Source organism: Lycium barbarum, chromosome 4 (assembly GCF_019175385.1).
Source record: "Lycium barbarum isolate Lr01 chromosome 4, ASM1917538v2, whole genome shotgun sequence".
Taxonomy (NCBI): domain Eukaryota; kingdom Viridiplantae; phylum Streptophyta; class Magnoliopsida; order Solanales; family Solanaceae; genus Lycium; species Lycium barbarum.
Window position 1 is genome coordinate 142,909,895 of NC_083340.1, and position 5,762 is coordinate 142,915,656.

Here is a 5,762-nt window from a genome sequence, read left to right on the forward strand (position 1 = left end):
TACAAACTACAATGTTATATTAATCGTGTTTTGAACATAGTATATATATATATATATATATATATATATATATATATATATATATATATATGCATAAAAATAGTGCAAATTAATAATGTCAAAAAAAAAAGTGCACTTCATATTAAAAAATCAAACAATATTCACGTAATTTCCAAAGTATCTCATTAAGTCAATAATGATGGATTCATTGCCACGTGTGTATCAATCCATTAGTGGGAGCAAATGAAATTGCTTTTCTTCAAAAGGTTAAGTAGTCAAATCATACAATTTTCTTTCTTTTTTTATATTAGCCTGAGATCTAATATATATATTAAACTGTTGTATTTGCTATTATGTTTATTAAAATAAATATACTTAAAATATTTATATTTTAAAATAAGATAGAATTTAATTACTTTTTTATTTTTATTCTTACTCTAATAAATGTGAAAAGAGATTAATGTCGTAAAAAAAATATCAAATGGAGATCAAATAATGAATAAGGTAAATTAGTCAAATTATAATTCTAATCGACGTTTTCTTAAAAAACCATGCAAAAGACAACATGACAAGTAAAATGAGCTAAACCGAAAATATTTACCAAAAATTAAAAAATAGTATTTCTTCGTTTAAATAGAAAATCAATTTCTACTTTGTTTCGTTTTAAACATGTAAAATTAATTTAATAATTTGAATTATAATTATCCAAATCAAAATTTGATAAAAAAATAATAAGTATTTTACACCTTTAAATTAATCGAATTAAAATTGAAAGTATCAACTGATGCTTAAATATTGCTATTGTTTTATCTCAAAGAGAGGAAAATAGTTTCCTTTTAAACAAGTCTTCTCTTTTAAAAAATATTAATAAATTTGCCGATTTTGTATTCGTAGCAAACATTAATATAATAAAATTTTAGATACGGAGCACAAACTACAATGTTATATTAATCGTGTTTTGAACATAATACTCTCTCTCTCTCTCTCTCTCTCTCTCTCTATATATATATATATATATATATATAATCACTATTCAAAGACAACTATTCAAAGACAACTATATATATATATACATAGATGCACTATAATCTAAAGTGTTGGGCCCGTGCGCAGCACGGGCATAGGCCGTCTAGTTCCAATATTAAGAATCATTTTTTTGCGCGGATTGACCTTCTTTTGGAGTGGTCTTTAAATTTTGCCCCTCATATTTGTGGTCTTTAAATTATGCCCCTTATATTACTGGTCTTTAATTTTTGCCCTTTGCGTTGCAACCCTGAGCGTTCACGCAGAAATCATGAGGTTCTGGGTTCGAACCCCGCTCAAGCATAAATTAAAAAAAAAATTGCAAGGCAAGATTTGGGTCGCGTGTATGCAGGACTCGACATACACTTGTTAAGGAATTACCAAAGTTATGACAGACCCGGCATACTCTGTCTTATGGGCAGACTTGGCATAAGTATGCCGGGTCCGGCATAACTTTGGTAATTCACTAACAAGTTTATGCCGGGTCCGGCATAAATTTGATAATTCCTTAACAAGTTTATGCCGAGTCAGCCATATTTATGGACAAACTTTTAATGGGACCAGACCAGTAAATCATAACAAACCAATAAAGAATGTGGATGTTCTGTTCTAACTAAATGTATCTTAATGTATATTCAGGTCTTAAAATGTTGCAAATGTACCTCGGTCTGTTAGTATTTGCACTTACCAAGTTGTGCAAATTGACACATCTTACGATGCACCAGTAGATAAAATATAAAAACAATATCAGCCTTTTATGAGCATGCTTTGTTTCTGCCAATGTATGATCTGTTTCTTTCCCACTGTTACTGCTTTGCTGATGTTAAGTTCAATTTGGTTGCCAATATGCGGAGTTTGAACTAACCAAATTTGGCTTACAAAACAAAGTCTATGTCTTAAGGAAAAGTTATGCCTTATGAGGCATACTTTTAGTTATGCCTTAACTAAAAGTTTGTCCCATAAGGCATAACTAGGAAAAGACTTTTAGTTAAGGCTTAACTAAAAGTTTGCCCATAAGTATGCCGGATCCGGCATAAACTTGTGAAGGAATTACCAAAGTTATGCCGGATCCGGCATACTTATGCCAAGTCCACCCATAAGGCATAAGTATGCCGGGTCTGACATAACTTTGGTAATTCCTTAATAAGTGTATGCCGGTGGGGGCATAGCGAAATTTAAACTCTGCCTTGTGAATTTTTTTAAATTTTTTGACTGAGTGGGGGTTCGAACCTGGAACCTATGAATTTTAGCCGAAGTGCAAAATTTAAAGATTTTAAATATGAGGGGCAAAATTTAAAGAGCACCCAAAAGAAGGGTAATTCTGCGAATTGCCCATTAAGAATTAGGTCAAATTAAGTTAGCAAACATATCTCGCGAAATCAAAGACCTATATTTTACTATCCATTATTAACCTGATGAAATAGTTATATGTAAAATTAGTCCGAACACTATTAATATGAAGAAAAAAAATTGCATATGTCTGATACGAATCAAAAATCACCGACTAACAAGATAACCTTTTACAAAAATATTTTAATTTTTCAGATGCATTGTGCTACTAAGTGCTGCAGCTTTAACCTTTTTGTGTTTATGGTTATTTTATTTTATCAATTGATCTAAAAACATTCCTTTTTTCGTAAAAGAAGAACTATATGTATATACTGCCAATCAACTGGATCGCACTAGTCCTAAGGCTATCAAGTAATTGCTCAACTAAGTTAAACTGGAAATAAAAGTTTAATTTTTTCTGACCAAAAGATAAGACTCGTGCTATTAAAATAATTATGATTGATGCAGAATTTTACCAGAACTTGTTTAATTTTAAGTGTATTTTATTTTGGAAGTTCAAATTTGGAAAGGAAATCTGAACTTTGACCTTCAAAGTTTACCATTTTTTACCTGCACTGAATTTTAGGAAAAAAAGTAAAGGAATCTATAGCTACTTATCAAAGATCCAACAGGAAATCTAGTCGCTACAAGTACCTAGATTTTTCACCTACTCTTATTAGGCTTGCAGTTTTGTTAGCCAAATGCTTATCCTTGTAAAAGTTTAATCAAGATATGGTTATGACAAGATTTGTTGTTTGAAAGTATATTTCCACTATAACTCAATTGTCATCTTCTCTAGAGGAGAGTAAGTAATTCTATTTTGGTTTTTCATTCGCTATACGATATTTGTTTGAACCCGACTAATTCAGATTTACACAAGCTTCATTTTGGAGGAACCACAATTTTTAGTGATGGTAAATACTTACTCGCACTACCGCGCATAATGTTTACACCAAACATATTAACATAATTTAAGTGATTCAATGAGGTGAAAATATATATGTTAGTTCATCATAATTAGGTGACAGATTTTAATGTGAGAACACATGAATCACATCTATTGGGTGGTTTAAACATCAGGTGTGGATAGTCTTTGATATTGTTTAAACTTGGAACTCAGTTAGTACTTCTTTCGGATTAATTTTGGATTTAAGTTATATAAATAGACCGTGCGTGTAAATATATTTTAAATTATTTGTGTAGTTTAATCTAAGTTATAGGTTAGTCACCATATTTACTAGATTATTACTTGATTCTTATCATAAATATTTATTTGTAATTACCGTATAAATGAACCAATTGCGTAAAAAAAAATTGGGTATAAGGAACTTAAACTTATTAAATTTTTTTCTGTTACCCTCTTTCACATTATTGAAGGGGAGATTTGTGGCAACGACAAAAATAATCTCTAAGTGACTTGTCGGTGACAGATTCGAACTGTGGAATCAACTATTGATGCTTGCATTAGAATAAGCTACTTATATTACACCTCTTAAGATCTGACTCTTTCCCAAAATCTTCGTGAACACGAAATACTTCGTCCCCCAGGCGACCCTTTACCCGGCCTCTTCCCCATTAGGATTCAGCTGTTAGCTATCCCCACGACATCAAATTTTACATAGTTGAAATTTTTGAAAAAAGAAATATCTATATCAAGTATATGCATGTACCTATTTTCATAGAGGAATAGTGCTTTGTGTACACTTATAATACTCCAAACTCACAGACAAATACTAATTGTCTTTGAAATACAATCCTCTAAAACAATAAGTGATCACACCAAAACATTATTGTAACATTTCATAGAAAAGATCATATATTTATAAAGACAAAGATCACAGAATATATATGTTGACTCCTTATTTGATGAACTTTCTCAAAAGCCAAAAAGTTTTTCTTTAATTTGTACTTATATATCCTTCAAAAAATAAACAGCATAACAAAGTTTCATTTAATTCATTTGTTTCAATTCCCCCCTTTGTGCCTGCATGATCTTATCATTTTCACTTTTGGTTACATTTTTGGCAGACATATATGTGTTTGTATATAACAGAGGTAGCAAATATATTGAAAAACTCAAATCTCCATAACTTGCCCCATACATTCTTCTCCCTTGCTTACTAAAATCCCACAACACCTACCAAACATCTTTCTTATTACCAAATCTTTTAATTTGACCAAAATATCATATCCTTACAAAATCCAATTCTTTTATAGTGTTCAATTTTATATTAGCTCTTTGGGGGTGTTTTTGTCATATGAAAAGTTTTTGGTATGAAAAGTTAATTTGATACATATAGTCAATATTTCTCCATTGAATGGCATGAATATCTAGAAGTGGAATTAGGATTTAAAGTATATTGTTTCTAAATTTGCTATTGAACAATAGCTCGTTTAGTTATTGGGTTCTAATTAAATATGTATACATATCTAATGAATTCCTAATACAAATATAGGGTCTTAGCAAAAGCTATTGGAGTCGTTTGAGCTCATACCTAATATTGTAGCTCCACTCCGATCCTTGCTATATAGGGGTGGAGCCATATAGGCTCAAGGGTGTTCAGTTGAAGATCTTTCGCGAAAAATTATACTGACTATCTCTCATTAATACCCTTAACGAATTTCCTGATTTCGGATCCTCACATGTGTGTGCATATATATTCTCACTTTCTTAGCATGTACTTAGAAGAAAGTAGTACTCATGATCATTTGAAACAAGTAGATTAAGGTGGATTAAAATGCTCATCCCTTTTACCATATATGCCAAATTTTCAAATTTTAGTTGGATAAATTTTGAAACTTTTAGTTACAATTAGAAGCTGCTTTAAGATGTTAAGTCAGTGAACACAGAATACTAGCGAAAGTTTTGAATAATAGAGGGTGAAATTTATAAAAACCATAAAAAGAAATTAAAGAAGGAACAAAATCTTATCAAGAATCTTGAATAAAAACCAGAAAGATAAAGTTAGCAATGGAAGGAGGATAAGAAATCAGAAAAAAGGCTGTATTGATACAGAGTTCCACAATGCAATAAAATGGAAAAACCCACAGTCTGAAGATGGCTTAGCTGACATCCCAAAAGAAGAATTATAGGGGGGAATATAATATATACTTCAACAAATATGATCACTTCATTGAATAACGTACTAATTACAGTAATATTTTTATTTTTCTTTTAAGCTATATGAGAATTTATGTATTATTTTTATGTTGATAAAATATGGAGGAACGTTCTGGGCACAAGGGGATCGAATCACACAAAAATTCTTGAATTAGGCCAGGGGTGGGATCAAAAACAAAATTCCGGGCATATCTTAAATTGCCATTTTTACAAGTTCGATATGTTAGAGGGTGATGAATGACCATTAATTCTATTAAGGAACGTTGTTTTTGAGGAGCTGGGCAGAAGG